Source organism: Canis lupus, chromosome 30, assembly GCF_011100685.1.
Source record: "Canis lupus familiaris isolate Mischka breed German Shepherd chromosome 30, alternate assembly UU_Cfam_GSD_1.0, whole genome shotgun sequence".
NCBI lineage: Eukaryota > Metazoa > Chordata > Mammalia > Carnivora > Canidae > Canis > Canis lupus.
In genome coordinates, this window is record NC_049251.1 from 10,972,138 (window position 1) to 10,995,922 (window position 23,785).

Consider the following 23,785-nt stretch of genomic DNA (forward strand, 5'->3'; position numbering starts at 1 on the left):
TGCCATATCTGAACAACAACCATGGCATTTGACTTAGTTTTTTTTTTTTTTCAGATTATTTATTTATTTATTCATGAGAGACAGAGAGAGAGAGAGAGAGAGAGAGAGGCAGAGATACAGGCAGAGGGAGAGGCAGGCTCTCCTCAGGGAGCCCAACGCAGGACTCGATCCCAGGACCCCAGGATCACGACCTGAGCCGAAGGCAGACACTCAACCGCTGAGTAACCCAGGCATCCCTGACTTAGCATTTGTGTAGCATTTCTTTCCACAGAGCCTGGCACTTGCCACAGCCACCTTTTCTTGGCTTGCTGACATAGCCCTGTCCAATAAGATGAGTAGGAGCAAGCAGTCCATGGCCTTTACTAAGACTGTTCCCATCATTCTGCAAGGCCTAACATAAAATTTAACCTTTTTTCATAAGGTCTTTTCTGATCCCTTCCAATTATCCATGAGATTTCCTTCCTTTCAAGGCTCAAAATATTCATCTCTAAACTCATGTCTTTTTTTAACAGATATTTGTGCAGTAGGCTCACTCCACCACAAGGAATAGTCATTAATCGTGTTCCTTGGGGATAAGGACTGAGTCCCACTCACTGTTTACTCACCCCAAGGTCTGGCAATTATATCTTGGCCACAGTGAGTGCTCTATGAATGGTGTTCAACAGATGTGAATTATTTTCTCCCCACATCTACGCTGGGACCACATAGCCGCTTCTGACCATAGTGGGCGCTCACCTCCATGGAAGCAACTAAGCAGAGACACAGACTTCGTCGATGTAAGCAAAGTTGGGCAAACTGATCAGGAGTTTGGATGAGGTGATTGCTGAGGTTCCTTCTAGTTCTGAAACAATTCTTAAATTTTGACTAAATGGAAAAAAGGGATGAGTAAATTTGGAGGGGAATAATAGATATTGAAATAACAAATAAATGAAAAGGGATTTGGGTATGTTGCAGTCCCAGGAAAATGCCCAGATATTCAGGAAAGGCTTTCTGGGGATGATATAATTTCAGCTACTCTGTGAGGAATGGGAAGAAGAACATTTCCCAGGTAATAAATAGTATTATTGGTGGCACAACAAGGTCTGGTCCAGGAAATGTCTTAAAATGAGGTCCAATGAATATAGTGTTGAGTAAATCTGACAAGGAGGGTACAGTAAAGGCAATGAGGTAGTCCGAAACAAGTGACAATCTGAAAAGACAATGAACTCAAGGACACTGTGTGTGTGTGTAGGTGGATTATGCATAGGCTTTAGCGTCATACTAGTCTAGAATCCTGGCTGCCATGCTTATTAGTAATGTGATGTGCATAGTTATTTAACCTAAGTTTCAGTATCTTTATGTTTCTCATAAAGATACATAGGCATCTTCATTTGAGATGAAATAAATGATATAAACAATATATAATACCTAGCACTCATTCATTTAACAGATATTTACTATTTGTGCTAGATAGCATGCTAAGCATTTTACAAGGTAAATAATCAGAAAATGGAAGCTATAATTATTATTAGCTAAAAGGACCACGTGTCCCCTTCCAACATCTCCCTCTGTAAATTATATGTCCTTTTTGATTCTGGAGTTTTGAAGGAAAAAAAATGGCATTTTACTGTATATGTGAGTTCATTTTTTTTTTTTGCCTTTGATATATTTTGCCTAAAAAATAAACCCAAAATTTGTCCTCAGCTTTAGGTGCACCATAAATGCAAAATAAAGATTTTTTTTAAACTCTCAACTTTTTAACATAGTCTCATTTATACACAGAAGTATAATCAAAAAGCCAAATACAGATTCTTTCCTCCTTGTAGAAAGTCATTTCCTGACATGGTACCCAAAGAGACATCTTGAAAGGGACATGCATGGTTATGTGTCCCCTCTCCAGGGACAGTCTTTTCCTGTGGATATGAAACAGGCTTTGGCAGCTGCTCAGTATCATTAGGCCAAGGGCAAGTCAACTGCTCTCTCAGGCTTAAAATAAAGTTATCATGAGATGATAGAGCATTGAACCAAGAAAAGAAAGCCAATGGAGATCCGGTTATTATGAAGGATTTCCTACTGACCTTATGAGGTTTCTCACTTTCAGACCTGAAAGTCTGATTTATATTTCTGTATGTCTGTATTTGTATGCATGTATACATGTATGTGGTATCATGGAGAAGTTGCTAAAAGGCCTTTGCATAAAGGGCTCTTCTTTGTGTATAGATTAGTAAACCATAAAACTTGAGTGAGGTTTGTTTTTGCTAGGCACACCAGTTCTTACATTTCATGAGCAGTCAGACTCTGGGGAGAATATACCAATTTCCAATAAGGGAGCAAATTATTCTTATATTTTATATGTTGCTTATTTTCCAATGGTCTGTCTCTACCCTGGGATAGCCAAGAATAAGGTAGCAACTTCAGAGACTGTTTTCTTGAGATCCTGGCTATATATGAGAGGACCAGAGTATCTTCAGAGGGATAATGTGGGATTTATTTGGGGTCCAGATATTTTGGTGGGAAGTTCCCCACAATAAGGCAAAGACATAAAGGTATGTAACTAGTACATGGAAACAAGGACTCTCGAAAGTCATTCAGTCTTGGGTAAGAAGAAAGGAGAGCACACATTCATTTTTTCACCTAATAATTTGAATATAATTTCACCATACTTGGAGGAGATCCATTTCCAAACTAATGCTTAGGTTTCTCTGATTCTGTTTATTCTTAATTGACACAATAATCTCTAGGCAAGATAAGGTATTTTCTCTCATAAATTTCTTGAACCTTTACAAAGAAAATAAATTTGGGGAAATTACTTCAAATGTCAAGTAACTCAAAGGACTTAATCTTGGAATTCATGTTCCTATTTTTAATGTTTAAGTCCAGATACAATTTTTTTTTCCTTAAGGCTCTTCAAGTATTGATGGTACTAAATCAGCTCTCATACAAACAGCTCATCAGTAGGGAAATCAGAATTTTCCTCCTCATTTAGCTCTTTTAAATCCAGCTGTTTTGTGGGAAGATGTAAAAAAAAACAAAATCAAACCAATTAAAATACACATGATATGAAATGACACATTTTATGCTCCAAAGTTATCAACATCCCAGTTACTTAGAAACATCTGGTCACCTAAGAAAAATAGATTGAATGAAGGAATCTTAAAAAGTCATTTAGTTTATGATCTTGTCTGCAGGTTGTATGTCACTAAAATATCCCCAAATGTAAGTGCCTATATTAGTGATTCTGAACCTTAACTATGCAACACTACAAGGCATCAAACAAAATGAATCTTAAACCATTTTTGTCAAAGATACTACATAGCACTTCCCTTGTGTGTGTCTTTCCAAAAAGGCTGGAAATTAGGAGACTGTGAATTTCAGAAGAACTAGAAGCATGGAGGGGATTACTGATGTCCATTAATAGTTGGCCGATGTTTACAAATAACTTTGTGTTTAGGCTTTTTCTCTATTGTGTCTGCATCATTGATTGTTCAAAGTCTGTTAGCTCACTGCTTTCAACTCTGCCCTCTGTGAAAACGAATTATAATCATCTGTCCTTCTTTATTCTGTTACCTGTAACATCAGGAGGCAGTTAAGTCTGCCTTTTTGAAGGGAGTAAATATCTTTCCCCTTCAGCACCTTGAACACTGATGCATAGAATGTTCTGCAATTGGCAAAGTGGATATTCACAAAAATTATCTGAAATTTACAAAATACTCATCTTTTTTACAAGTGCAAAAACTGAGTGAGGTTATGTGTTAAAGTATTTGTGATAATTTCTAGGTAACTGGCTAAAAAATGTTCAACAGGGGGCTCAAATCCAGGTTGTCTACCCCAAATCCTCAATCCTTTCCACTGTTTCCCGTTGACCTTCCAGAAGGCATTTAGTCATTTACATTTGATACAGTTTTTCCTCTCAGTGCTTTTAAGTCATGGTGCCCTAATCTGAGGTAAACCTCCTGTGATGTCCAGTGAAAGCACTACCACTTTGATTTTGAATGCTGTGCTCTTGCCAAATAACCCTTTAAAATAGTCTCTTCTCATTGATTATTAATTCGACTCCCAGTTTGCCTTGACTTCTAATAATTTTTCCTATGTTTCCTTATGCTAGCAAACAAGCATCATTGCCTGCTTATTTTACCTAATTTACTTTCCCTCCTAAACTTGAGACCATTTACTGAGTCCTTACTGCAGGCAAGACACTGTGCTTATTTCATTTCACTTAATTCTCATATAACTCTACAGGATATGTATTATTATCCTATTTACAGATGAAGAAACTGAGGCCCAGAGAGGTTCAGTATGTGTCACTTATTAAGCTGTTTGTGATTATTTCTAGGATATACTTAAGTATATCCTTAAATATACTTTGCAGTCTATCGTTCCGGTTTCTCTTTGCCCTATTTATGACACAATGTGTGTTCCCTTTTTCTTAAGTAAATCAAAGAGGTACTAAATACTATTCTAAAAGATGAGTCACTTGTGCACTTTTACGAAGACCCAGACTATCAGACTAACTACTCATGGCTAACATAGTAGTTGCCATGTAGGTCCTGAATAGTGTACTGAGGGCCGCTCATGACTTTGAGTACAAACAATGGACCTGAGTGAAAAGGCAGGGAAAAATAATTTAGAAAGGAAAAAAAAAAAAAAGGAAAAACTGAAAGAAAAGGAGAAAGAGGGGATCCCTGGGTGGCGCAGCGGTTTGGCGCCTGCCTTTGGCCCAGGGCGCGATCCTGGAGACCCGGGATCGAATCCCACGTCGGGCTCCCGGTGCCTGGAGCCTGCTTCTCCCTCTGCCTATGTCTCTGCCTCTCTCTCTCTCTCTGTGACTATCATAAATAAATAAAAATTAAAAAAAATAAAATAAAATAAAAATCTTTCTAAAAAAAAAAAAAGAAAAGGAGAAAGAAGGGAGATGTTCTTTGCACATTTCTGTTGCCTCTGAGATGAATGCTTTTTAAAAACAGTCTCTTACTTTCCATTCTATTCCTGAGTTCTTGTTGGTACTACTGTTGCTCAAGTGCCTGTTCTTTCCTGTGTGGTGGTCTCTGTGACTAATGATTACCAGGATGACAGACCCCACAAAAACAGAAACATTCCAGTATTGGATTTAATGTCTCTCTGTGGGCCATTTATGGCACTCACGCCTAGCACACCAGTAACATTGACGTCAACTCTTCTATCCATCTTCTCAAGAGAATAGAAGAGGCCTTCCCTACCTCAGTACAAAGCCTAACCTCACCATCACAGACTACTTTGCTTTCTTACAAATTCAAACCACCGCTAGTGACTAATTATGTAAGAAGTTTCTCTCCTTGGACCTCATAGCTCACTGCCTCAATTCCTCTAAACAGAGCCATCTGTTAGCCAAGGACTCAACATCAAAACATTCTTTGATGAGTCACAATTAATGACAAGTACAATGTGAGTACTGCCAGAATGATAAATTTAACACTACTCAAATATTCATCATGGACTAAATAAGGAGTCTTTCGGGTTTTGAAACGAAATATTTTAAGGTTTTAAAAAACTGCTTGGCTTTAAAAATAAACCGAATGTAGTCCTGGTAGTTCCAGAGAATCAATTGCTATTGAGGTAGTGGTAGCAAAGCTGGCATCATATGCCTGAAAATAATCACGATTCATTTTAATAGCTGATACGGAAAATGCTGCAGATATAGTAGTGAGGTAAGCTCAATGAACAGGGAGATGAGACACAAGAGTTCTGACTCTAGTGGAGACACCAACTAGTGTCTCTGGACAAGATGGTTATCAAAGTCCTTTTTGGTGCTAATACTTCATCATTCTTTGAGTGTATGATTTAGATCCATAGACATATGGTCATCTTTTGGATATCAAGAGGGCTTCTTTCAAGAGGACCTTACTGACAATAACATTTTCTGTGTTGAGATTCCTGGTATCTCTGGGATTTTTTTTTCCTGGACATTCTTGCGTTAATAGACTAGCAAATAGACTGAGTAGAGTTTGATATTATTTCTTTTTTCTTTTAATGGGTTCTGGTTGATAAGACCCATTACTGGGAACTAATTGAAAGAGCAAGTTATTTACATTCACACTTGCTAAACTTCTCTGGTAAGATGATTACGTTTTAAAAATAAGATCCATATAATGGAAGCCAACAGTTCTCCTTTGGTCTGTTTTGCAATCGATGAAAGGTAAATACAAATCAGCTCAGCAATAATGGGTAGTGGAAAAACAATTCTAATTTAGAATTTGAGTCCCTTTTTATGACTTAAGAATGAGTAGCAAAAGTAGACAAGCTGAAGTCTAATCTTGTTTGAAAAAATGTAACCAATATAAAATTGCTATTTTAAAAGGATTTATGAATGCAACTTGTTATAACTATAGATTAAGTAAGATGGCCGTTCATTGGTAAAAAATCAACTTTATAAATAGATGAGTCACAAGGGATCCATCTCAGAAATGTCACTCTATACAGTGGGTCAGACTTACAATCAAAAGTCCTTATGCATATATAAAAATATGATAATCTTGTGATTCAATTTTCCCTGTTCATTTCTTTGATAACTAATGCTTTTATGGTTATTGTTCCTGGAATACTTTTTTCCTTTTTCAAGTATGAAAACAATGCCCATGGGACACCTGGGTGGCTCAGTCGGTTAAGCGCCTGCCTTTGGCTCAGGTCATGATCCCAGGGTCCTGGGATCAAGTCCTGCATCAGGCTCCCTGCTCAGCGGGGAGCCCACTTCTCCTCTCCCTCTGCTCCTCCTCCCGTTTATGCTCTCTCTCTCTGAAATAAATGAATAAAATTCTTAAAAAAAGAAAAGAAAACAATGCCCGCAATGACAGAATTCTAACATAATAAGGTTTTTCAATTTTGGCATTTTAGATTTTGGCATCCTTCACATGCTTATGCTTTTTCTTATGTGTAAGCAAACACATGTCCAGAAGCCTGCTCTCAATGTAGAAAAGATAATACCTAAAGGCCAATTCCAGATGATGATAATTCTCTTTTGACCTTGCATTCTGCTAGTTTTATGTCCTCAAGTATTGACAGCATTGTGCTTTATGACTGAAGTCCGTCTATCTCATTGCTTTGGGTCTTGTCTAGAAGAGGCAACCTTGGATCACTACATAAGTGAGAACACTATGATTTATAGCCCATAGTTCAGAAGATTCAGAGCTGGCAAACTAGGCATAAGTGTAGGTAGAAGACTGCAGGAGAACTGAGTATAATTAGGGTTGCCAAGAAATAAAAAGCCGGCGAAGAAAGAGGGTTTGGAGTGAAGGGGAGCCTCCAAAGAATTCACCTGGTATAGAAAGGGATGAAGAATGGCCCAGGGATGTAGGACTTTTTAAATTGACAATAAGGGATTCCAGCTACGTTTAGCCCATAACCCTTATGGCGAACAATGCACAAGAGCAAATAGAGAACATGGTGGCAGGGCTTGGAGATGTGGGAGTAGATTTTTCATGATTCTGTTCTATACTTATGGCATCCTAATCCCCAAGAGTTAGATAGAACCATGATTCCCTCATTTTGACAACCTGTCAAAACCATATGATGTGCACTAAGAAAATACTTGCCGTTCAATGATGATGTGCCAAGCACTATATATCTATTGTGCTTAACTATGCAAAGCAAATATTATAAAAATATTATAAAAATATTATAAAGTGAAAAGCATTTTCACTTTATGACTGAGGAAGCTAAGGAATAACGAGGTCAAGTAAATTGCCAGGATTTCACATAGTTAATATGTCTAGGCTAGGAATTGAATTTAGGTCTGTGTAACTCTTAAGATGGGGTGGGGGGAGGGATGCCTGGGTGGCTCAGTGGTTGAGCGGCTGCTTTCGGCTCAGGTTGTGATCCCAGGATCCTGGAAGCAGGTCCCACATCAGGTTCCCTGCAGGGAGCTTATTTCTCCCTCTGCCTGTGTCTCTGCCCCTCTCTCTGTGTCTCTCATGAATAAATAAATAATTTTTTTAAAAAAAAGCTCTTTATAAAAAACAAACACTTAAGACTGAACTATACCCCCCACCATGCTACTCTATGAGGTACTATCTAAAATTAAAAAAAAAAAAAAAAAAAAAATTAGGGCAGCGGTTTGGCGCCCCCTGCAGCCTGGGGTGTGATCCTGGGGACCCAGGATCAAGTCCCACATCAGGCTCCCTGCATGGAGCCTGCTTCTCCCTCTGCCTGTGTCTCTGCCTCTCTGTGTGTCTCTATGAATAGATAAAAAAATCTTTAAAAAAATAAAATAAAAATAAATAAAATTTTAAAAATTTAAAGTTGTTTTTAAGAGCCAAAGGAATACAAACGAGGTTAGTATTAAAATGCTAAGTATGGCCATCAGAGACTATAAAATTCCACCTCAGTTCCAGTAATGTTTTCCCATAAATGTTAGTGAAAGTGACTGCTATGTACAAAAACTGGGCCTTGAGGCAGAAAGATATAAAAGTCACAATTCTTGCCTTCTGAGAGTTTATAATCTAACTGGACAGGCTAGGAAGAAAGTAATAGGAAGGATAATTAACTATTCAGTAGAACAATAAAAGTGATATCCACAGGGGGACGCATGATTCACTGCCAAATCACACATGTTGAAAACTGAGAAAAAGGAGATATTATATGGTCTGGAAGGGTTTAAGAAGATTTCTTGGAAGAGGAAGGGTTCAGGCTGATTCCCAGGGGTTGATAAAATGTGGGCAGACAAGGTAAAAAAGGGTACTGTATTCTAAGAGATGAAATGGAGAATAAAAACACCTGACAGTAAGCCTGTTGCTTGGGAGCTGGAAGTTTAAGAACATAAACAGTTGTGAGGTAGGTGGAAGGTAGATTAGAGATCAGATCATAGAGACTTTGAAGGGTAGTTTAAGTAAAATGGATTAATCCGGAGGGTAGTGGGGATCCAGGAATGTTTTTGAACAAGGGAGTCACATGATCCAAGTGGCATTCTAGGAAGATTTCTTTGGTGGTAAATTGTAGGAATACTGCAGAGGGGAAGAAGGAAGGCAGAAATATCAGTGAGGAGGTGATTAAAGGAGAAGATCTTATATCCGATGGAAGAAGAAATGAAGAGGAAACTATTTCAGTTTTGTTCTGATAGTATAGACTTAAAATGATTTTGACTTGGTTCTGATTGGAACTGGTTTAATTAAGTACAAATTTGGGGAAAGTAGGCACAAACAACTTTGGAGAGGTTTCTAATTCAATTAAAATTATTTAACTTTACGGTTTTGTATAATTTAACAGGTTACATAGTATTTCAGAAATATCAATTCATTTATCCTAATACCTGATGTGCTGTGTAAACTTGACATTTTTTTCCATTTTCCTGATATTGAAACTGAGGTTTGAAGACCTGCAGTAACTAACACAAGGCCACACTGTTAGTACGTTTTGGGATTGAATCCTGCATATAATATATGGGCTCCTGACTTCTACTCTATGCATCTGCTATTCACCATGCTGACCTCAAAAAAAGTTTTTTTTTCCCATTTTGAAGGTCCATCACTTATAGTTTTTTTCTAAATGAGAAATTTCAAAAGTACACAAAAGGAGAGCAAATAGTATAGTGAATTCCCATGTGCCTACCACCCAACTTCATCAATGCTAACCTCACCACCACTCTCGTCTCATCTGTACCCTACTCACCCCAATTATTTGAAGCAAATCCTCCAAATCAGATCATGATCCTTTTTAAGACCCAGATAATATTTTTAGGAACTCAAAATCAGTTGCATTACTTACCAATGGGATATTTTCCATCTTTAGCTTTAATTGAAAAACGGGGGAAGATGTATGCTGGCTTACAGAGTACTCCTTTTCTTATAGAGATGTGAGAAAGGGAAGAGCAAAACAGTTGACCCCCTTTTTCAGAAGAATTTCCTGGGTATTTCATTTTTTCAATCTACCCCTGGTACATGAAAAGTGAAATATATTCCTTTTGTTCTCCTGACGCCTATTCTGTACATTTCTTTTTTCCAAGCTGAAGTGATGACAGCCCATTTATTGTGCATGAGGTGCTTGAGGCTTTCCTAAAGGTGGTTTTAATAGAATACCTTGTATCTGTCTATGTTATTCCATTGTGCATGAGTGTGTATGGCTATGCAGGGTGATTTTACTGGCTAAAGGAAACAGCTTTTCTTTCCGTACTCTGAGGGAAAAATACAGTCCTGTGTTTAACAAACTTTTCCTAAACTGCACAAAAACTTCTTTTCCTAAGGACACTATCATCTCCCATCATTTATTCTTATATTTCTTAGGGGAAAAGTCTATATAGAATTTTAGTTAATAAGTGAAAAAACATTGAAAAATTTATGCTTATACCAAAATCCTTTAAATTGCATTTTCACTTAGAATTTATGCCTAAAGTAACATTACTTTACATTTCATAGAGTGAGACAAGGCTGTAGATAAATGAGGACCAATAACATCTAGAGGCCTTAATACATTTTTAGAGGGAAGGATAGAGTTTGTTTATAGGCACTCCAAAGAGGGGTTTAAATTGCTTGATTCTTTAATTTTTCAGAATTTTATAGCTGTGCACATTCATTCATTCATTTGATCATTTACTCAACCCCTACGATGCTCAGAACCTACTCTGTGTGAGGTTCTGAGGATACAAATGATGAACAAGACAGATGAACAAGTCTTTTACCCTGGGTAGAATTTCTTCCCATAGATAGAATTCTAGGTAGAATTTCTACCTGTAAATATTGCAATTACTTGATTCCTGAAAGTTATTACATATAGTCAAACACAGAGAGAGCTTCTTTAAAAAGGACTCATTTTTTGGTATATTTTTTTATGGGAGTTCAATTTGCCAACATATAACACCCAGCGCTCATCCCGTCAAGTGCTCCCCTCAGTGCCCATCACCTAGTCACCCCATGTGCCACCTCCCCTTCCACTACCCCTTGTTCATTTCCCAGAGTCAGGAGTCTCTCATGGTTTGTCATTCTCACATTTTTCCTACTCAGTTTCTCTCCTTGCCCCTATAATCCCTTTCACTATTTTTTTATATTACCTGTATGAGTGAAACCATATAATGATTGTCCTCCGATTGACTTACTTCACTCAGCATAATACCCTCCAGTTCCATCCACATTGAAGTACTCAGCCATTGGAAACAAAAAAAGACTCATTTTAAATGTCTTAGCCAATAGATGTCTATGACTGGGCCCTGAGAGGATTGTATGTTGCCTGTAACCAAATTCGTGAGACTTTCCAAATAAAATACATACCACTGTATACCACATACCTGTGGGGGAAGGAATGACCTACGCCAGTTAACTGGATAGTTTGCTGGGTAAGAAATGACAAATGACATTACCCCTTTGCCCTAAGATTTTTCTGGAGGTAAAAACTAAAATGGTCATAAATGTGTTTCTGGGAGATATATTATGTTATTTCTTCTGCCTCCTGATGAAATCATCCTCCTCCTCAGCCTGCTTTTCATCCTGAAACCCAAGAACTGGCTTTAACTATTGCCAGTTCATATGTTGCTTCCCCCATACTGAAGGTCTGCTTTTGGTGGGAGCCCACAGGAGCTTGTGGAGGATGTCTATCCTGGAAGTGTGTTTGCAGTTAGAACACACCCTTAGCTGGTGAGGTACCTGGATGACCTACAGGACTGAGGTCTAAGCAGACTGCTGCACACACAGAAAGTCTCAAGAGTGTTCTGGCCGAGGCACAAACCACATTCAACAGGATGCAAATCACAAAGGCAAAGGTGGAAGGAAAAGGGAAAACTAGGATTCTACACTTATTACACTGTAATGTGACTGACGAACTAGATAAGGATAGTTCTAAAATTAAAACTAGAACCGGCTAGAGATTTCTTTTAAGATAAATCTCTAGGCCCAGAAACATGAGAAACTGCCCCAGGCTGCTGGCCTGATGGGCCTGGCCTCTCTGCTGCCAGCACTTCCAACCATTCCCTCCTGCTAACTGCTTCATGCTTCTATTCTTTGTCTTGAAAATGTTCTTCTTCCAGCATTGGACTGGAGACAGAATGCAGCTGAGGAGTCAAAAGTACTGCATCAGATGTTTGTTTTCAGCTTACGCCTTCTCTTGCTTCAACATCTATGGTATCTAAGGAAACTCACTCTTCTGGGATGTAGCATTTTACCCCGTCTGTTTCTGAAGCTCATTTCCAGGAGCCTTTCTTTCAGAAAATGAGGTGTCTTTTTTTCCCCCAAAAGATTTTAATTGCACTCAGTTTGCTTTGGTGGCATATTGTAGTAATGCGATTAAAGAAATGAGAATGTAAAAGGTGTGAATCCCATCGGTGAGTAAGCTGCTGACAGGGTGGGAGGATGAAATTTAGGCTCTTTAGAAACTCTTTTGTGTCAGTATGATACTACTAACCTCCAACAACTAACCTAGACACAACGGGGATAACTCACTATACTGATCTAACCCATTAGCTCAGTATTCTAGACAACTTAGGTGTGTGAAGAACATTTTTCTTCCTACACCATATTGGTGAAATAAAATGTTTTAAATGTTTATTTTTCAAGGCGAAGGAAATATTGTTTTATATTATTTGTTTTGTTTACAAAATACATAAAAATCAACTATTATCTCAACCCCCAGAGAGTAGGTCTGTTACAATTCTGTCTTTTGTTCAAGAAAATTTCTATGCAGTAGAGTTGAAATGGAGTTGTATGTACAATTTCATGTCTTGCTTTTAAAGTTTACATTTAAATACAAGGATTTTTAGCGGAAAACATTTAATTGTATTTCATCTCCAAAGAAAGTTTTGACAGGCACTGTATATGCCTTGAATGTAGCAGAGCTCAGCCCTTGTTTTTTTTTTTTTTTTTAAATTTTCTTTTTTATTTTTATTCATGATAGTCACAGAGAGAGAGAGAGAGAGAGAGAGGCAGAGACATAGGCAGAGGGAGAAGCAGGCTCCACGCACCGGGAGCCCGACGTGGGATTCGATCCCGGGTCTCCAGGATCGCGCCCTGGGCCAAAGGCAGGCGCCAAACCGCTGCGCCACCCAGGGATCCCTCAGCCCTTGTTGAGGATAGCCTATCAAGTATGGAAGGCCACCCCACCTAGCTCTCATTCCCTCCAGCAACAGCACACCCCAAAATGTCACATGGGATGGAGTTAAGGAGGCCTTCAAATGCATCAATGCTTTTAAGATTTTTATAATTTTTAAGTAATCTCTACACCCATATCTATCTATCTATCTATCTATCTATCTATCTATCTATCCATCTAAGAGCGAGAGTAAGTGGTGGGAGGGGAAGGGAAAGGAGAGAGAGACTCTTAAGCAGGTTTCACACAGATCATGACCTGAGCCAAAATCAAGAGTTGGATGCTTAACCAACTGAGCCACCCAAGTGTCCCATCTACACCTGTATCAATACTTTTAAAAGTGTAATTAAATTATGCTTCTTCAGGTTAAATGGAAACTGTATGCTTGGATTTTCTTCACTTTATTTTAAGTTTTGATTAAATTTACTGTGACCACAGACTAATGGATGATAACAATTGGCAGGGAGTTGCATTAATGGCCCGATCTCCTACCTTATGAGTGTATCTGATAGACCTGAGAGTCCTTTAGGAGAACAATAAAAAAAATGCCTCTCCCTCTGGGTGACCAATGCCAGATACATGATGTAGCTACTGTTGCATTGGCTGGATTTCAGCCTTTGTTCCCCCTTTGGCCAGGTGCCCTTGGTGAACTAACTAGTCTGTACAGCTGTACTGTGGTTTTCCAGTCTCCACCTGAGTGACAGAGAGCTCACCACCTCATAGAAAAACAGTCCACTCCATGTCTGAAGAGCTTTGATCGTGGTAAGTTCTTAACAATAAGAAGAAATGTCTTCTTGTAACTTTTACCCACTGAATCTGGTTGTGCTTCTGAGGAAACTGAGATATCCTCTACCCAGGCTTCCACATGACTGCCCTTCAGATACTTGATACCATATCATATCTTAAAAGTTTTTCCTTCCTTAGCCTGAACACCTAAATCTTACAACTGGATCTTCATGTGACTTATTTCTAGATCTTGGTCAATGTACGCTGTTATTCTCTGGTTTGTGAATGTTTTTAAACTCAGAAGATGGTACTGAGCATGATACTCCAAATATATTACAACTTTATAATATAGTAAAGCTATTAAATCTTGATCTGAATGTTATATTTCCCTAATAAAACATAAACTTGTATTTGGTTTTAGAGAAATTTATATTGTTGGCCTCAATCTGTGAGTACCTAGAACCCCATTTCAAGCATTTCTTTACTAAGCCAGACCTTCCCAATCTTCTACTTGTGCGATTAACAGCTGAAACTAAATGCAGGCCTTATTATGACTACTTACTACACTTCTTTTTGTTGGTGTTAGCCTTCTCACTCAGTATGTTAGGATTCTGTTGAAATACAGCAAATTAATTTGGGGGAGGGGGGTTACTCCATCAGGAAAAGGTCACAGCAATAGTGATTTGGGCTTTGAATGAGGCACTTCACTAGAATAGGAGTCATCATCTGAAGGAGTTTAACTTACAGCTATTTGAACAACCATTTTTAAAAGGTGCTGCTTTAATAGATGAACTCGATCTAAAGGGTATATCTATGTCCTGACCCTGGAGTTCTTTTCCTCTCCGGTAGTCCTTTCACTTAGATAACAATAGAGGCCTGAGATGTAAGTGCTCTATGGGCAAAAATCACAAGTCCCATGACACTGAAAACACAATTAAGCACAAAATCAACTTTTGATAATTTGTGTTAAGCCCTTAACCTGAACTGTGTAGGGGTCTGGGGCCAGTAACAATCAGTAGCACAACAAAAATAAGACACTTCTCCAATTACTGTCACATTGTCTCTAACGATATTTATTTCTCCAGCTTCAGAGCCCTCAGCCTGATTCTTATATTTGGGTCTTTTCTCTCTCTGGGCTAACCACTTCTCTTTCTTGCCCCATATTTGTTCATCTGTGCATTTATTCACCAGACAGTTCCTTGTTTATTCATTTATTCATCAGATATTTTTTGAGTGTGCCTTATTCAGTAATAGACACAACATAAATGGTCTACTGGGAAGAGACAAACAAAGAAGCATTTTCAATGCAGTGTGATAAATGGAACAGTAAGGGTGTGTGGTACAGTGCTATGAAAGCACATAATAGGGTCCCTTAGCCAAAGTGGGAAGTAGGGAGGAAAGCCTTCCCATGGGAAATAAAATCTAAGATGTGTCCTTAAGAATGAGTGGGAGTTGGCCAAGTGAGAAGGTCATGGAAAATATTCTAGAAGAGAACAGCATGAGCAAGGGTCTGGGACACAGAAATATCTGATTGCCAACTTCTTTTAATATGGTTCTCTTTTTGGTCTTTTGTCCAGTTGTCCAGATATCACATGTTTCAGGTATTCATTTAATTTTCTAGCTTTGTTCTTTCTGTCCAAGTTTCCATAAGTAAACATTCCTTGCTTTTTGTGTCTTAGGTAGTCCTGCTCCTCTTTACTTTCCCTTTTCTCTCCTCTTGAGAAAGCATGGGAATTAATGAACTCCTACCTGTGTTCTGGCATCTATAAGCTTTTCAGGGCAAGGGCCATGGTTTCTTCTTCTTGACAATTCAGGGTCCTGACAAGCGAATGGCATGCAGTAGGTATTCAACAAATGTTTGAAGTCTTGAAAGGCAAAACGTAACTACTTCTGAATTCTAACATGTGTAAAGTATGTTCTATAAGACACAACCAGGTCTATGTAAGTCTCTGACTTAGAAGTCACAAATAGCCTACTCTGTAGCCACCAGAAATCAAAGGTCTACTTCTTAAGTCAAAATCAGTCAAAAATGGCTTCCTGAGAAATGTGACATGGAGACCCCTTTCACTGCTCACAGCAAGCTCACAGAACAATGACCAAGGCTCTTATGCCTCCTGACAACCATCTCCCAGAGTTGCTGAGCAATCTGCCAAGGTGCCTGCTGCCTCAAAGGGGAGAACCGCAGGATGCTCATGCTCTGCCCAGTGATGCGGGAGTCACCCCTCTCTTTTAATGTGCTCAGTTGGAACAGAATCATAGAATGTCCACAGCAGTGAACCGTGAGGAATAAGAGCAGATTAGTTGAGCAAAGACAGAAACTGGGCATTGCCCAAGGGACAATGACAAGTGAAGTGACCTCATGCTTTGCTTTCAGAGTTCTCAAAAGTTATCTAAGCTACAACATGCCAGGGCACATGAGAAAGAACAGAACTTCCTATTGGCAGAAAGTAGGAGAGGATAAAGTTAACAAGGAACAAAAAGATGTAAAGAGGCATTTGTTCCCCAAATCCAAATGACTATTCTGGAAATCAAGAGCTAAATAAGAAGAAAAATTTTGACTACCAATAAAGACAAAAAACAGATGAAAATCAAGAAACCATAAAATCAACTGAACAGAGATATTCTTGGTAAATAAAATGCAGAGCCAATACAAAAGCAGTGCAGAGGAAACCTGATGGGCCAATAAACACTCAAAAGATGCTTAATCTCAGTGGTGATCAGGCGCCTGCATTAAAGCCACAATGAGACTCCATTTCACATGCAACTGATTAGCAATATTAAAAACTATAACACTGAAAGCCACACAATGTTGCTGAGACAAATTAAAGAAGACCTAAACAAATGGAGGGAGATATACTGTGTTCACGGGTTTCAAGACTGAATGTTGTTAAGATATCAATTCTCCTCAAGTAGATCTATAGATTTCAGTGCAGTATCAAAATCTCAGTTTTGAGGACATTAACAAGCCAATTCTAAAATTCATGTGGCAATAAAAGGACCTAGCATAGGCAAAACACTTTTGCAAAGAAGGACAAATTTGGAACACTAATACTACCTAATTTCAAAATTTATTATAAAGCTATAGTAATCAGGACAGTATGATATTGACAAAAAGGAAAAAAAAAGATCAGTGAAACAATAAATAGGCTGGAAATGGACCCACACATTTCTTCTAGGCACTCCAGGCTGCCATCTCCCTGATTCATTGTGGGTTCACCACATGCTTTCTAAACCATCTTTGGAGGGAGAAAACTAATCGTGACTTTGGCTGTTGTGTGTGTGAGTAAATGGTCCTCTAGGCATTGGCTACATGATTTACGATGTGGGCCTGTAATGATAAGATTGTCTCTTATGAGGGAAGGGATTTTACCTAATACTATCATTCTTGTCAGTGCCCACAATCTTGCAAGTTAGCAAGGAGAACCTTTCCATCCCTGGGAATCAAGTGGGAGAGTCCTGGGAGCATAGAAGAAATGGAATTGGTCTTTTTTGGCCATGCCAATGAGCACCTTTGGTCTCTTCTCATCTTGCCTCATCTGTGAATTGACACCATGGAAAACAACCTTCTTCGTAAAGATTTATCCATGTAGCTGCCCAGATATTATTCTCTCTGGTGTGTTCCCTGTCTACTATTTCAGACTCTTTCTCTTTTCTGTACCTTAAATGTTTATATTCCCCAGCGTTTGTTCCTCTAATCTGTTGCTTTGTTCTATGAAGTCTTTCTAGGATTTCCTATCCACTTCAATAGCTTCAATTGTCCCTACAAAGAGATGACCTCATTTCCCTCCTGAAGTTCAATGTAGTTAATACCACCACAGGCAGTGTTTTCCTCATTCTACATATTCTTTAAAAAGAAAGTTTTAATTTTTTCATTATAAAAGTAAATCACATTTACCGTTAAAAGATTAATAATTAATTTATCTAATTAATAAATTAAAAATTTCTAAACACATTTTTATCTTACTATCTCTTCATACAGTTTTCTTCCATCTCAAAATATTTTCATCTTTTTCCTTTCTCCCTGTATCTCTTCATTCAACTTGTAAACATAAGAATGCTCCAAATTATAGCTAATGTACATAAGAGCAGATTTAGTTATACACTGGTTTCAATGGGTGTGAAAGCAATATACCTTGAAGCAGGATGGAAAAATAAAATATGGTGAGTTGTGTATGAAACCCCTGAAAATATTCAAAACCAGTATAAAGCTTTTCATTAACTTCCAATTAGCCTCTGATAAGGTGATTTTCATTAAATACTACATTCAAAACTTTATTTTTTTACATTCAAAATTTTTAAAAATTGTATTACTCAATTATTACTCAATTATTTAATACTGAGTTTAATTTTTACACCCTATACTGTAACTCATTTTCTTTTCATTATAAAAGTACAGTTCCTCAGTTATACCATGAGTTAAATATTTTTGGGCTGACCTAAAAATCTTATCACTATTTATCTATTTTTAAATATTTACTTAGAGAGAGCGAGAGAGAGAGAGAACATGGTGGGGAAGGGGCAGAGGGAGAGAGAGAGTGTCTTAAGCAAACTTTGCGCTAAGCACGAGCTCTATGCAGAGCTCTCAGGAGACTGAGATTAAAACCTAAGCTGAGAGCAAGAGGTGGGCACTTAACCGACTGTACCAACCTGGCACTCCTATCATCACAACTTATAATATTATTTCTCTGGAGAAATATAGGTTTCTATGAACCAATTTAGAATATTCTAAATCTATGTGTAAGTTGGGAAAGTTCCTGTACTTTTAAAAGGCTGTGGAGGGATCCCTGGGTGGCGCAGCGGACTGGCGCCTGCCTTTGGCCCAGGGCGCGATCCTGGAGACCCAGGATCGAATCCCACGTCGGACTCCCGGTGCATGGAGCCTGCTTCTCCCTCTGCCTGTGTCTCTGCCTCTCTCTCTCTCTCCCTGTGTGACTATCATAAATAAATAAAAATAAAATAAAATAAAATAAAAGGCTGTGGAAAATGATGGCATTTATTATTATGATTATATCTAATTCCATTTAAAAACTTTTATATGATCCCAACTGAAGCTTTAGGGATCAAGCTTTCTATCATCAACCCTATCCAAACTATCCATTTGGTGACATTTAATTTTTCTACATAATTTATATTGATAATCTCCCTTTGAGATGGGGTAAGAGAAAGTTTGCCATGACCAGATCCTGACTCCCAATCCTATCTTTCATCTACCACTTACTGTTTCTAAAAGATTTATGTTTTCTAGAATTCAGAGAATCTAAGCAAACTGAGAGCTTGTAGGATGTGACACTCTCTTTCTTCCTTTTCTCCTTCTATCCTCACACTGCCACACTTGCTAATATATAGCTGAAGATGCATTCTCTTGTCCCTCTTCACTGCTGTTCCTTTTCTTTCTCTCTCTTTTCTCTTTGGAGATAGAAACTCATACATATTGGGGATGCCCTTAACATGTCCACATAAATAAGAAAAGCAAACACATAGGCTATTCTCCATGAATTTCAAAAGTAAGGGTAACACATGTTCCCATCCACAAATGCCTTTACTATAATGGGAAAGATAAGTGGACTTCAGGTGTGCCCTCTTTTATACAATAGGTTTTGCCTGAAGAATCGTAAGTTAATTAGAATTGAGTGATTTAAAGATTTATTTATTTTTACTTATGATAGAGAGAGAGAGAGAGAGAGAAGCAGAGACACAAGAGGAGGGAGAAGCAGGCTCCATGCCAGGAGCCCGACGTGGGACTCGATCCCGGGACTCCAGGATCGCGCCCTGGGCCAAAGGCAGGCGCCAAACCGCTGAGCCACCCAGGGATCCCCAGAATTGAGTGATTTAAAATGCACTCAGAAAAATGGACAAGACTAAACTACAGTTCCTAGTAATGTACATTCTGTGATAAAATTACAAAAAGAAAAATGCAAGGAAGTGATTTGTATGGGATCCCTGGGTGGCGCAGCGGTTTAGCGCCTGCCTTTGGCCCAGGGCGCGATCCTGGAGACCTGGGATCGAATCCCACGTCGGGCTCCCAGTGCATGGAGCCTGCTTCTCCCTCTGCCTATGTCTCTGCCTCTCTCTCTCTGTGTGTGTGACTATCATAAATAAATTAAAAAAAAAAAAAGGAAGTGATTTGTATAAAAGTCAGAGTGGTAGTTACTAATCAGGGAAAAGAAAGAAGTATAATTGATCTGGGGCACTTGAATGGGGCTTGTGAAGAGGGTGGCAAAGTTCTATTTCATTATCTAGGTGATTGTTTTAGTGCAGGCTGCTGTAACAAATTACTATAGGCTGGGTGGCTAAACAACAGATTTATGTCTCCATTTTGGAGGCTGGGAAATTGAAGATCAGGGTACCAGGATGGCTGGGTTCTGGTGAGAGCCCTCTTGCTGGCTTCCAGATGGTTGTCTTCCTGCTGTGTCCTCATATGGCAGAGAAAGAGAGAGAGAGAGAGAATCTTTCTGTGTCTCTTCTTATAAGAGTACTAATCCTATTTATGAAGGCTCCACCCTCATGACCTAATTACCTCCAATATCTCCACCTTCAATACCCTTATACTGGGGATTAAGGCTTCAACATACAAATTTTGGGGGAGACACAAATATAATTATGGTTTTCACTTGTAATAATTCATTAAGCCATTCATTTGGTTTACATGGTTTCCTGTATCTGTGTTTTATTTTATAATAAAATGTTTTTAAAAACTGCTCTTGGTTTTTAGAGAAAACATATGTCAACTTTCCTTATCTTTAAAACAAAAAGTTTTCTTTATCCCTCACTCTATTGAATAACATGGAATTTTGTATGTAAAGGAAGATGGAACCTGTTCCCCAAATTGCCAATACATAAGCCTTTGCTTTTGAGGGCAACACACTGTATCATTTGGCACCATAGAAACTACTTACATAAAGGGTTTCATTCGCTTCCCATGACATGTTCATGAAGCATCTATAGCCCTGGGCTTTTATGGGTAGATACTGGCCCATAATGATTTGGATTTTATTCCCAAGAGCAGGAGTAGGCCACTGGGACTCAAATGTTGAGGCCGAGGAGTAGAACTTGAACTCAGTTTTCCATGGCTTAAAAGAGACAGCATTCTTCCAGATTCAAGATAGTTTACTCTCCATGGATGGGGGCAGGGGTTGGGGAATCTGTAAACAAACATCACCATCCTTAATGACCAGAAAGAAACCTAGGCAGTGATACACAAAACTACTAGATGATTTCCTTCTCTCCAGTCTAGAAAGTCCAAATGGATTTTCATGAGGAATTAGTGGGATGCTCTGAATATTTTTGTTTATTTTCTGTTTCACTAAGAATTTATAGACTGATCTCTGCTCACTTTTACCCACTGTTCTTTACAAATGTCAAATAAACCTGGAAAATGTCCCAGAATGGTCAGTGAGATAAGGCACAATATCTCTTATTCAACAACAGCACAGGCATTGGGCAATGATTTGAAAATCAGGACTTGAAGAACAAGGCCAATCTCCAACTGGAGAAAAGAGTATTTAGGGTAAAGAAACCAGAAGATGTCAGATTATGGTTGAATTCCAACTCCAATGCACTGCTCAGAATCCCAGATGTTCCATTTGAATTCCTCCCGTTGCCACTCTGAAATCCTAGTCTATAAATTTAATTGGTTATAAGCATGATTTCCCAAGATGCTTGTTTACTCTTTTCATGTAGTATCATATTGCTTTTAATAAGGTATTCAAACCCTACAAAGTATGTTTCCAAAAAAAATCAAAGCTAATTCGCTACACTTAACACTTAAGTGCTCCTCTAAGTCAATAAAACCCGCCTCTGCTTAAGTATAGCTAGGATCTCAACTATCTCAGCTCCTGTAATAGAGAATCCTCCTTTCCATTCTTATAGAAGTCCTTCAGAAAACGGACAGTGCCGGTTGGGTATAAGAGATAACCTTTAGATCACTGCTATTGGAAAAACAAATGTGTTCCTCTTTAGGAAGAGTTAGTATTAGTGAAGGTAACTCATTATCTATCTCTTTTGATTCTCCAGTAAGTCTTTAATATCTCCCTACTCACCTCCTAAGGCTTTTTTGGCTACCACTGAAGTTATTTGGTCCCTTAAATGCTTTCTTGCCTGATTTTAATTATAACCTGGTCCTGACTCTCAATACTCCTTAGCTTGTGCTGCTCCATCTTTCTACTCTGACACTCTAGACTCTTGACAGTTTTCACCCTTACATATGAAACAAAATAATCACTGAAAACCTAAACACCCAAACCACACATCTGAAACCAGAGTCTTCTTGAGCTTAAGACTGGTTCTCGGTTGGAAGCACCCCAGGAGACTGAAAATACATGCTATTTCAATGGAGGAGAGAGGTTCAGTAAAGCTAAGGCTGGAGCTGATCCTGGCCAGACACAGTAGGTTGCAGATGATGCTCATTTTCATGAATTCATCATATGTTATATGTAAATGTCATTTATTTCTTCAAAACCACTTATTAAGCTTCTTCTTTGCCAGGTACTGTGCTTATGGCTACAGATTAGAATAATAAGCAAAGTGGTATAACCTCCGCTGTCTTTGAATTCACAATAATTATCCACAAGTCTACAAATCCTCAGACCTACTAAGTAAATTTTATAAAGGAAAATGACAGGGACAATAGGAGAGCAATAATGAGGGAAATCTGACCTAGTCTAGGGTTTTGGGAAGGCTTCTGAGGAAGTGCTCTAATGTAAGAGAAATAGAGAAGATACCTAAGTGAAAGTGGGGTGAAGGGAAGAGTCCTCTAGACAGACAAAAAACAGATTTGCAAAGTCCTTGGGCCAGAAAAGAATGAGGCATATTCAAGGAACTGGAAGAGCAGAATAGTGGAGCACAGAGTGGACCAGATATGGAATGTGGGGAAAAGACAGAGGTCAGATGGTGCAGAGCCCTGGAGACCATCAAGGATGTGAGATGTTATTCTAAGAGCAAAATAAGCCATTGAAGAGTTTTTAAGCGAAGGAGTGGCAGGATCAGACTGTGAATAATCAGAAGGGCATAAGATTATGGCAAGGACTCTAGGTAGGAGGCTCTTTCAATGGCCCTAGCAAGAGATGAGAAGTAAATGGATGTGACAGGTGTTTGGGAAATAAAATGGATAGAACTTGGTGATGGAAGAATCATGAAGGGTGATGAACACAAGGCTTATTCATTGGTAGATATAAGTTTCATTTACTCAGATAGGGCTTGTCTAAGAATATTTCTCTAGAGAAGATAGGGGGAAAACACATTCTCTTTCTCTACAGAAATAGAATCACCAACTTAAGCTTATACAAGCTTTAATGAATATCAGTCATTAACAGTAAGACTGGGTGAGGTCTTAGAATTATCTTGTATTCTAGACAAGAAAGAAAAATATCTTATAGTAATATAAAAGATAACTGATAAGGATGCTAGAGAACTTTATGAGGAGCCATATAATTCATCAGATTAAAGAAAGCATAGATCTCAAGACTTTTAAAGTAGTGAAGAAAAGGTTTTTACTTAGAAATTAAATGCTTTTACATAAAATGGAGCCAGGACACTACAGATTTTAACCTTTCCCCCCCAACCCATTACTGTTTTTCTTTGGAGAAAATGAAAATGAAGCACCGGAGGGTCTTTAAAAGTATCTTAAAGTTTCTGGAAAGGCATCACTTATGGGAAAACCTGGTAATATTAACCTAGTTCTCACTAAATGTTATGAAGAAAGTCTCTGACAGATACCATTTTGTAACTCTTGAACAAGGGACCAGCTAAAAATACCAAATTGAGACTGAATTGATCTCTGCTTAGACAAAGTCATGGACTAGAAAATGACAGAAAACTACAGGTATCCAAATATAGCATGTACACCATAGAGTATCTAAGACAAAACTATTGAGGATTGCATAGGACTCACAGAATGGGGTGGGGGAGAGGGAAGACTCCTGGTCCTATATTCAGGAAATTTGCCAGAAATCCTTGCTTTCTTTTTGGAGGACTCAATTTTTATACTTCACTGGAAGAGAAATGGAATTTCAGTATCCCTACTAAGAAGTCTTTAAAGAACTCTTTG

General features: G+C 38.4%; 1 protein-coding gene across 6 annotated transcripts in view; it reads right to left on the minus strand.

The window, feature by feature from the left end:
• FRMD5 (FERM domain containing 5) overlaps window positions 1-23,785 on the minus strand; it is a 310,915-nt gene that overhangs the window by 72,730 nt on the left and 214,400 nt on the right. The window contains exon 1 of one of the 6 annotated variants that reach the window (XM_038580257.1): window positions 20,637-20,657. The exons of the other annotated variants lie outside the window; for them this stretch is intronic. The gene's annotated coding sequence lies outside the window, so the exon portion shown is untranslated. Of the gene's footprint in view, window positions 1-20,636; window positions 20,658-23,785 lie in introns of those variants that run through there. 6 annotated transcript variants of the gene reach the window in all.